The 11,673-nt window shown below is 41.0% G+C and overlaps 1 long non-coding RNA gene across 1 annotated transcript; it reads right to left on the bottom strand.

The window, feature by feature from the left end:
* Positions 1 to 9,769: 9,769 nt before the first annotated feature.
* Positions 9,770 to 10,712, bottom strand: LOC139433888 (uncharacterized). Its single transcript, XR_011643279.1, has 3 exons — positions 10,646 to 10,712; positions 10,198 to 10,291; positions 9,770 to 9,816 (listed from the first exon to the last, which is right to left on the bottom strand). It is a non-coding gene; the product is annotated as an uncharacterized lncRNA (long non-coding RNA).
* Between the last annotated feature and the right edge of the window lie 961 nt (positions 10,713 to 11,673).

The raw sequence follows: 11,673 nt of genomic DNA, 5'->3' as shown, positions 1-11,673 counted from the left end.
TACATGTCATGTACTAGTGACGAAATGTTAGTTAGACATCTGACCAGAAGTGCAAAATAGCAGTGCAGGAGTCTACATAATAAGAATAATTATAAATAGAATAATAGGCTACATACATAGGGTCTGAGACATACTTCCGCCTTAGCCGTAATACGGCTCGGCAGCTTCCGGTTTGCGTAGCTGAGCGTCCACAAATGTTTTACTGTTTAAATCTATGGTTTAAATATGCAGTAGGGCCTGGCTCATTTTGTGGCATCTGCAGGCAGTGGCAAGTACTTCCGGCATATGCCACTGATGCCACAACTTGCCGAGGCATCTGCCGCTGCTCAACGGGAGTTGCCACAAGATGCCAGAGTAAGAGAAGGTTTACTGTAGCTGCCACTCGCCTTCCGTGGCAAATGCTGCTATTTAAACCCGTATTTATCGTGTAAAATGTCGCTGTTTAGGCATGACTTTAGCGAACTGATTTGTACACAGGACTGATGTGCGATCTCTATTTTTAAAAAATATTATACATTATCATTTCTATTCAATTTTACTTGGAGCATGGTTTGCTAAAATAAACAAACGTGCTATATTTATGATGAAATATTGGCGAGTGAGGGTTGCAACGCCCTTGCCAATTGTCGCTTCTTGAGGGGAGTTTCCACTGCTTGCTATGATAAACCAGGTGTATGACTAGTAAAGACAAATAATTAACAAATAAATATCTGTATTGACACAGCAACGTGTACACTGGTGTTATTAGAATTGGCTACAGACTTAGGGCAGCTGTAACTGATTGCAGTTGCCACTGCTAGTGAGATGCTAAGGTTTACTTTATAAATTAGGCAAAGGACAGTTATAATTGCCCCATGCCTTCAGCAGCAGCAGGCCATTCACTTTGATTTTATCCTGTTATGAAATGTCATCATTTCGACAATAAAGAAATGCTACATAAACGTTATCTTCCACGTTGTATCGAACCATCTCCGTTTCTAACTTTCAATATTTAAAAAGACATCTCTCTCTCATCTGCGTGCGGGGGCGGGCCTCACAGACATGCTGCTGAGCTGTGCACACAGTTCTGCCGGTAATGAATATTAGGATACATTTTGTGAGGAAACTTTTCCACCAATAATTCCAATAAGTATTCCAAAATGTATTCACTTCAGGTTTACGAAAGTAACTGTAATCAGATTAGTTGTTTTTCAAATGTAACGCGAGCTGAATACAGTTAGGCTACTTGATTTTTGTATTCTGATTACATAACGCCGTTACATGTATTCCGTTACACCCAACCCTGTGTACAGATCATCAGTCCTGTGTACAGATCAGTTCGATAAAGTCATGCCTAAACAGCGACATTTTACATGATAAATACGGGTTTAAATAGCAGCATTTGCCACGGAAGGCGAGTTGCAGCTACAGTAAACCCTCTGGCATCTTGTGGCAACTCCCGTTGAGCAGCGGCAGATGCCTCGGCAAATTGTGGCATCTGTGGCATATGCCGGAAGTACTTGCCACAGATACCACAGAGTAGTGGCCTCTGTGGCATATGCCGGAAGTACTTGCCACTGCCTGCAGATTCCACGAAATTCCAGATTCTGTCTCTCTAAATATGAGTCGAATGAAGATTTTCAAAACGGAGCATTTGCAAAGACAAGTAAAGAACTACTCCGAGCACTGCTGTGTCCCACTTTGTACGGCGTCAGCTAAATTCAACGGTGTCCTAAGTTTCCATGGCTTTCCGACCGAACTCGGCTGGTTAAAATACGACGCGATAACTTTACAATCTGCTCTCACTCCAAGGTCATGTGAACTATCATTATGTTAGTGTTGTCCCATTCAAATGACCAATATTTAAATTGTACAATCCTATATGATTAACGGTTCAGAGTTCCCGTTAGAATATTTTTTCGCCGGTCAACATGTCCGTTAAAGTTAAAGTCATCTTCCAGACAAAATGAGAAAAGTGCCGGTCAAAGGTCTTCTTTGTTATTTATTGTGCTTAAAACAAATTGATATGATTCGATATTAAACAAACTAATTATAGTAGATTAACTACATTATTCAAAAGTGAACAGTAATTTACAATAACACGGGAATAATAAACGGAGCGCTCTCCCTCTCCTGACAGCCCGTCAGTATCATGCAGCTCGCGGATCAGTAATGAGTGACCCGACAGTAAAACTAAAACATATCTATAACTAGTTACGGTAGTTTGAGAGGTAATTAAAATAGCTACGTGTGATATTCTAACCTGCAATGTGTGTTTTCTCCGCTCACCGCTGCATGTGATTATGCAGAGCATGCGTGTCGACTCGTCAGCAGCAGCTGATCTCTCTCTCCCGCCAGATTCCAGGGTTGCCAACTCTCACGCATCTGGCGTGTGACACACGCTTTCACTCTGAATCTCACGCTCTCACGCTGCCCAAACTATTCTCACGCCAAAAACAAGAATACCGAAGACTAGAAACGGTTTTGAAAACTTTTGTCAGGTAATGATCAACTTCTCAATAGAACATCTTTGATAATGTCTTCTGGCCAATCAGAATCAAGATAACGGTGTGGTGTTGTTGCAGGAAGTCCCGACGGAGAATACTTTTGCTGCCTGTAGTACATCTCTATACATCGATACAACATTACGTGTTGATAGAAATCAACACGTAATGAAATAAGACCCCACGGTTTGATGATTGATAGGTGTGTGGGCTGTCTTTCATTTTGACACACAGAACAATGGGGGCTATCCACCCTTATCCACAATGTAAAGTCATTCACACAGCCTCTTCCCTCTTCTCTCTGTGAGGAGCAGCAGGTTCAGCTTTCAGAACAAAGTAACAACAAACTAAAATGGCATTCATTTTTTTAAATATGTCGTGTAGCAATATATGTATTTCTTTTTCTTCTCAAGAGAGTACCAGAATGTGTATTTTACGTTAGTATTTTAAAAAATCTCATGGGGGAGAATCTCCCCAGACCCCCCTGCAGGGGTTGGGTTTTCATCATGTCAACTCTTTCACCTGTGGGTAAATTGCAGGATTGACTCCAGGTCGCCCTTTTTATTTACTACAAGACAAATGTGCCTTTTTATTTCATACAGTTCCATTTGGATTGAGACAGGGAAATAATCTAAACCTCACGCGTGGCGTTTCACTGTCAAGGGGAGCGTGTATGTAATTACATTGCAAATACTGACTTAAGCCCCACCACTGTATGGATTAGCCCTACCATAGCTTACCCAACAAAAATACTCTCTCGCAACTGCCGACCCGTATTGCGCATGCGCAGATCTAAGAACCAGTAGAAATGATAAAAAAGTAAAAGTCTGCTGCTTATTGTTAGGCCAACATAGAGTCAAAGAGTATATGAGAGTGAGAGTGTGTTAATTAATATGTTTGGCAGTTTGGAGTAAGTCTGTAGATTTGTTTGTTTGTGTGTGTGTGTTTCATGCCTCTCACGATAATTAATTTTGTTGGATACATTTTCCCGGAAATTATTGCGATAAACGATAATATTGTCGGCACCGTTGTATGAGCATATTAGACCACTGACATAATGATAATATATAATAATAATTCAAGTACATCCTTTCAAACTGCCAGTCACATCCTCATGTAAATGGCAATTTATCGAGTTCATTTTTATTTATCGTACGATAAGTCAATTAATTGCTTATCGTGACAGGCACACAATAAAACTGTGGAAACAAACATGTGTTTGACTTTCATTAGTGAATGAAACTCTGTGCCCTTTATAGTCTGTGTCCAATATTGTGTATTTGTATATATTGTATATATATCCTCATGTCAGCAGCGGGACCTTAGGATATATATAGGATATATCCTATATATATCCTAAGGTCCCGCTGCTGACATGACAGCAGTCATTTAGTAGAACCATTTAGTGCGCATATGTGTAATTAAACCCATGATATCAAAATCTCACTCCAGCCAGGTACCCCAAGTTGGCAACCCTGGATTAGACTTTACTCGCGTTTATGTCCATATCGATCAGATCCAGCTAGTTCTAGCTAATGATATGACTACCTGCTTATTAAAAGACACCTAAACAATAAGCGTCGCTATGCAACCGGGTGAGACCGCAAAGTATAGCCAGCATTATGCATTTGTTTACATGCCCACCGGTACCCCGAGGCATTACCAACCGACGCACAATCAACCCACACAGGACATCTCTGTGGATGAAACTGGTAGGTTTTCGCCTGTTTGGGGATTTTATATCCAGTTTACTTCGTTTTAACATTGCTATTGCTTTGTATGCCGGGGGCGGGCGGGAGATTCCTGATTGGTTGTTGGTCGCGAGAAATCGCCAAGCCTCAGACACGCCCAGCTTCAAGATTGTTTGATGCCTGTAGTGTAGACGGGCCGGCCCGTCTACACCATAGATATATATAAACACTATATGACTCACCCACGCTGCTGGCCAATGGAGACCGACGTTGCCACTTGGCCACCATCTTGCTACAGGGAGTTCTCTCATTCCAACACACTCTCACTCCCTAAGCGTCCAATAGCGACGTTTGGTCAGTGTCCGTGGCGTCCAATTGTGACGCTCCTAGGCTCCTTCAGCGTCATAAAGAGACGCAAATAGCTTTCAACTGATTGCAATGTATTCCCATCTGCGTCGGGATGTGACGCTCATGGAAGCACGGCATTCGTTTATGTCGGCTGCCCTTAAAGGTAATGTGAGCGTCCATTCCCAGGAGTAAAGGATGGCAGAAGACACTACACTACCCAGAATCCCCAGCTATCGTTTGGACTACACCATGTGCTCTTGACAAACCCCGAGATAGTCCTCAAGCTCTGTGATTGGAGAGTGTGCTCCGAGGGTTAAGCCGATTCTCGAACAGCACATGAAATGGGATGGAACCACGGCAGACTGTCCAAAACTGAATTTGAACGGGTCCACCGCGTCCCCCCTCCCCCACCCCGTCCCCGGAACTACACATGCTGGCTATTCTGTTTCGCAACATGTTCTCTATGGCAAGTCTCTACTGGGAGTTGTAGTTTTAAAAGACGTTTTCGTATTTCCCATAATAAGAAGTTGCCAGTATTAAACTGTGTACATCCCTGGAGGTTTAGGGGACAGGAAACACTCACATTTAAAACATATAATTAATAAATGGGTGAAAATTGCTGGTGCCCATAATGGGCAGTATTAATATATATACCCACACGCCAGCTAAGGTCAGAAGAGCTTTATTTAACAGCTGGACTTATGTTTGTGACCCCTCCTGTTGTTAATTGATAACATTACATTACATTACATTAATTGATAAGCCTGAAACATGCACATGTCAAGGTTCAGAGGCACATTGTGCAAATATGGCAGTAGCCATCGATCAGCTTAAGATAAGATATACTTTATTGATCCCAAGTTGGAACATTTGCGTTACATCAGCATGTGTAACAGTTAAATATGCAGTTGTGTTTATTTGAAAATCATTTAGTATAATCACATAAATTCTGTGTTTTATATTCAACAATTCTGTGTTCTTTATTTATTGATTGTTCAATACCTGACAAGGCCGGAGAAGAAATATCTATATACATCTATAAGAGTATAATACATTATGTATAATATCAGTTAAAATAAGTGCTTCAACATAGTTAACATTGCTGGAGGTATGCACAAATATTGATAGATGTCTTGTAATGCACTATTGAGGAACCTGCAACCCAAGTTTTTCATTCAGTGCAGAACTACACCACAGTTGTGTAGGCCTATATGATATGTCAATAAACCTTAGAAAATCTTAAAATCTTGAAAGGGATGTGCAAAATAGTCATTACATACAGTCTTTAATTAACAATTAGTAGAGAATAACGAGTAATGAATATACTTTATAGGGATCGTATTAATATCTAATAATAAAAATATTGAAATTCAATAACATGCTTTAACCACCAGGTGTCCCTTTATATCAACTGTGCACCTTTATGGTGTAAATACAGCCTATCTACCAATTGGATCAAATATAAAAGTGAGCCGAATTAGTGTTGATACTGCAAGGAGACGTATTGTGTGAAAAGAAATGTAAGATGTTGTTTAATGGCTGATATATTTATGATCCACGTCACGTTTTCAGTTCCTCATGTTTGTCTTCTCATCAGGGCTCTATAAATACAGAACTACGGCAGATATGTAATATGTAATGCAGCCGAACCGTGTATTACAATGCCGTTATGTGATGACTTTCAAAGAGAAAAGCAAGCACACTCGGAATAAGGTATTATTATTATTTTGGTCTATTTCCGGTATTTGTTAATGACGATGTGCTCTGAGATGTGAGACTGGAATTGCACAGGGGGGAAATAACGTAGGCTATCTTTAGATGCGGATTTTGTTAAACTAATATGTTTAGGCTGTGGACCAACACTATACATTGACGGGGAAGGGGGTAGCAATAAAGATAACACCATTAAACAGTTACACAACATAACATAAATAATATCGATAGCAGCGTCCCTAGCAACCACCTTGGTAACAATGAAAACGTCGCGATTTCCTGAAGTAATCTTCGTAATAACTAGCAAACTAAAGATCATGTACATCCACTGCACACATAATCTGAAATAACAACTCATATTTCTCGCATCAAATGACATCAAAACGCATTTTAATGGCCAAACTAACTTTAAAATAGGCATTTTCCACCGAGAATAAAACGAAGTTCGGCCATGTTTTCTTTTTCTGCAGGGAGACATTTGAAGATCACGTGACATAGACGCCAGCCATCGGAATGAATGGTGAAAAAAACGGGGTTTGTCAAACAGAGCACATGGTGTAGGCCAAACGATAGCTGGGGATTCTGGGTAGTGTAGTGTCTTCTGCCATCCTTTACTCAGAAAACATATTTGTTTCTCCGAATCGAAGGGGAAAAATACAAAAGCATTGTACACAATTTAAACCAATCAATGTTGTGTAATTAACAAGGATAATCTGGTGTTTTTTTAGTCGATGAGTAGTGCAGATATCACTGTAAAATCAATCGACAGTAAGAGGAGTACTTACTTCCGGGTGTAACATTCTCTGTTATCCAATGGGAATGGATGCTCACATTGCCTTTAAGGGCAGCCGGCATAAACGAATGCCGTGCTTCCATGAGCGTCAAATCCCGACGCAGATGGGAATACATTGCAATCAGTTGAAAGCTATTTGCGTCCCTTTATGACGCTGAAGGAGCCTAGGAGCGTCACAATTGGACGCCACGGACACTGACCAAACGTTGCTATTGGACGCTTAGGGAGTGAGAGTGTGTTGCTCATTCATAACATTATGGTTTACTATTTAAATAACCATAGCTTGCTCAATTTTCAACCAATTTTCAAACGGTTTGGTTTTTTATAAACATCAAAGATGTAGTTATGATACTGCATACTTATAATCATGGACTTTCATATGAAAATAACATTAATCAGATAAAGCAATAGCTATACACACACATAAGGTATTTATATTAAATATTTGCCGGTGTATATATATTTCCATTTATTTTATTATATTGTTAATATTTAAAATAAATTATAAAATTAAAATACATTTATATTTTATATATAAAAATCGGTCTCATGTTACCACTCTGTAAGCCAAGAGTTGTTAATTTAGCAATGCCTTAGCTTTAAGAACAGGGACACATCTAATGACAATAGCATATGTTGGTATATTATTTAGATATTCACACCTTTATCAGCAGAACCAAACCAACATAAAATGTGCTCACAGACAGGCCAGTTCTGTCTAATTTATCACAATTATTTTTTACATGAGATCTTCATATCATCCTAGTTTTGTATTTAGTTTCTAGATTTGTAAATAAATCGAGAACCTTTAAAATATGTTATTGAAAAAAGACCAAGAATAATATAAACTGTACCATGTGTCCTTTTGTGTCCTTCTGTAGTCCATTTGTGGTTTGTCTTGTCTCACCCCGGCTGATATATCACAAAATCCACTGTTTAAATTGTTCCCTATATGCCCCTATGCAATATAGGGAACAATTTAAACATAAACTATCCTATGTGTCCTTGGGTGTTATGAAAGGCGGCCCCCCAAAATAAATGTATTATTATTATTAAGAAGAACAACTTGGTGTGGTGTGGAGGGGATGTAGGAAGCAGGAGCAGGTGGGGAGAGATGGGACTTCAAGGTTATTTGTTTTAAATGTGTCTTGGAGATAAGGACCAGATGCACCCAATAAAATACAGTATAACACAAAACCAATAAGACACACGGTGACACATGGCACACCAACAATCAATCATCATCCAGCCTCAGCTTTGGTATTCTTTCACAACCATGTTATGGGTTTATTAGACTGAGCAAACATAAACATATGTGGGGAACATAGTGCTGCGTCTCCTGTCCGGTCAAATTCCTCACTCCTGAAGTGCTCACTGCAGAGCAGTGTCCTGTCACAGGAAACAAAACCGTCCCTTCTTACCCCCTAAACGCACCAGGAGTGTCTGCGCCGCGCTGCGCCACGCTGCGACCTCCTCCTGCGACCTAACACACCAGGCGCGTTTCAAAACGTTGCGGAAGCGGAGCGTCGTGTGTGCAGCCTCGCAGTTGTTGTTGATATTGGAATATTTCCTGGACATTTGTACTTCTACAAGTAGTAGGCTACGTAGTTAAATGGTTTATGTTTGTGTCTGTTTAAATCGTGTTTATTGTTGTTATTTCCTATTTTGTTGTGTTGTAGACTACTGTTAGAAATTAAAATCAATGTTTTATGGCATAATGTACCTTAAACATACCGTCAGTTTAAATGCTATTTTATTCTGGAAAAACCCGGAAGTTCTCAATACCAAGCTTTTATTCTGAAAATCCGTCATGACGACTTCCGGGACTACCGCCCATTAGTATCATTAAAGTGGCTATTGACGCCGTTAACATGTATTACATATAATATTATGAAAGAGATAAGGAGGAGAAACGGCATGTGGAAGTAAGCAATGAATGTAAAATGTTGAAATCCTCTGTTTAACGCGATATCGGACACAGGAGAACGAGGGGGGAAGTCCCCTGCGTCACTACAGCTCCCAGAGAGGAGGAGCGAACAGCCAGCAAGCGGGAAGGACGAATGCTTGGGGTCTCTTTCTGCACGGCCATCACAGGGAGAGGAATGCTGCAGACTTTCGCTCCTGACTGAACAATATCCTGCTTGTAACATTACCGCGCCTTTTATTAATTAAAGTACCAATTTTGAACCTTCTCAGAGACTCCATTTAGTCTCCTTTTTAAGCTTCTTACCTGGACGCGAGAATAACGAATCCAGCATAACACTACAGACACAGTTAATAATAATTGTAATATTCCAGTTATAAACGACATGAATCAAAGATGTGTTGCTGTATTTTAGTGGTAAAAAAATATGCATTCATCATTATAATTATTGTATATATATATAATTTACAGTGCCTGTAAACCGGAGGAGAACGCTGGCATGTATTCTCCTCCTTGAAAGACGGTGGTGGGGGGGAGGAGAAGGAGCCGGTTTTGGGTGCACCCGGTGCACCCCCTCAACCAGCAAAGCAGACAACAAGGTGATTTTCATCACTTCCTGCCTGCACCGCGCTGCGTCAAAAATAGGATTCATCCTATATTTTAGAAATTCCTTGCGGCGAGGAGCTGCTGGGACGCTTCGAGCCGCGGCTCAGCGCGGCGCGTCTGGTGGAATAGCACCCATTGACTAGAGTGGCCGCGATCTTTGCGAACGCCGCGGCCGTAACGCAGCGCAGACGCTCCTGGTGCGTTTAGGGGGTTAGGGCGAGTTCCCACTGCCTCCTCCTCTCTTTGGTTTTGGGAAACCTTAAAAACATGAGAAAGGTAGCCAGATATATAAATTATTGTCAACATGTTCCTCCCTTCTTTCCTTTAACATTAAGGGTAGGACAAAAATACACACCGAAATTATCATATTTTTGGTATGTATGCATGTATGTATAGCCTACTTTAAGAATAAGACAACCACACTTAGAATAATAAAAAAGGTGTCCAATAGAAACATTAAATAATTGTGTAAAGAAATGGTAACAACATATTCTAAAGAGGCTGGGTCAACAACAATCTTGCAATACTATTATCTCACATAGCCCCACTGATCCTGTATAGCAGGACTTGTAATGTACATACATCCACTAAGTAATTAATGATTATCCTAATTTTAGTCATAATATTGTCATATCTTACACGTGAAAGGTGATCCCACGGGTTCTTGTTTGCAGACAGCGGCGATTGGAGCATCCGTATAGGCTGCACAAAAGTCCGGCATAGTCAGGTACTTCTGTAAACACAAAGCCAGCAAATTCCTGTATCATAATGCAATATGTTTTTAACAAGCCAAACCACTTGGAAGAAATCATGTGTAACTTAAGTTGTGTTGAAAAGAAAGAGCAGTTCTGCCTCTGCCACTGGTGTAAAGTTGCTGGGTCAACATTGTAATACTAGGTCTCACTGACAGCCTCTTGTTATTAGCCAGCTAATAAATACAACCACATACACAAAGAAAAGCTGCAATTTCAACATGTCCAAGCATCCTGTATCATAGCCATGCTAATCATGTTTATAATAAACCAAACCGTTTGTAAATCAGTCAGGATTTCAGTGAGTTAAGAGTATTTTTGTGCAGATCACTCACCTTACAACAGCTACCATAACGCGAATCAGAGTAACTGTTAACTGTAGCAAGATGGCGGCCGGTCAGCTACGCTGGAAAATCTCCCATGAGCCATCTAGTGTTTATATATATATCTATGGTCTACACTACAGGCATCAACAAATCCCCAAACAGGCGAAAACCTACCAGTTTCATCCACTGTCTCTGCCACCTCCCTCCATGCCTGGCTCCTCCGGTTTGTATCCCGGTAGATGAACACAACAGAGACTGACCATACAGCAACGGGTGATTCACTACCGCTCCATTTTTTTGAATATGAGGAAATGACCTGCGTAGTCTCTCCCAGAGCCGTATAATAGAAGAGTTACGTCATCTTCGTTCACTCCAATGGACCACTTTTTTACAGCAATGGCGGATCGTGGAGCCTCTTTGGGTCAGCCTTGGTCAAGCCTTTTGACCCCCCCAGCCTGGTTCTCGTAAAAGTTTTTTGCTCAAATGACACCATGGAGGACAACACATCCTCACTCCCAGGTCGGCCTATATTGACGTTATGTCAAGTCCCCTGCCGGCTTTTTCCAACGCAAGGGGGGGGGCCTTAGCGTCCATTTTCAACGCAAGGGGGGGGGCCTTAGCGTCCATTTTCAACGCAAGGGGGGGGGCCTTAGCGTCCATTTTAAGCCCCACCGCGCCTATTCCGGGATGTCCATGTGCTTCTATGGACGCTCATGGAAGCACGGCATTCGTTTGTGTCGACTGCCCTTAAAGGCAATGTGAGCGTCCATTCTCATTGGATAGCGGAGAATTGTACACCCGGAAGTAAATATTCCCCTTACTGACGATTGATTTTACAGTGATATCTGCACTACTCATCGACTAAAAAACACCAGATTATCCTTGTTAATTACACAACATTGATTGGTTTAAATTGTGTGCAATGCTTTTGTATTTTTCCCCTTCGATTCGGAGAAACAAATCTTTTTTCGGAGTAAAGGGTGGCAGAAGACACTACACTACCCAGAATCCCCAGCTATCACTTCTCCCTGCAGAAA

The sequence above is a fragment of the Pseudochaenichthys georgianus genome, chromosome 5, assembly GCF_902827115.2.
Source record: "Pseudochaenichthys georgianus chromosome 5, fPseGeo1.2, whole genome shotgun sequence".
Taxonomy (NCBI): Eukaryota; Metazoa; Chordata; class Actinopteri; order Perciformes; family Channichthyidae; genus Pseudochaenichthys; species Pseudochaenichthys georgianus.
Note: the sequence above shows the minus strand (reverse complement) of the source record. Positions and strands in the feature narration are given on the sequence as shown.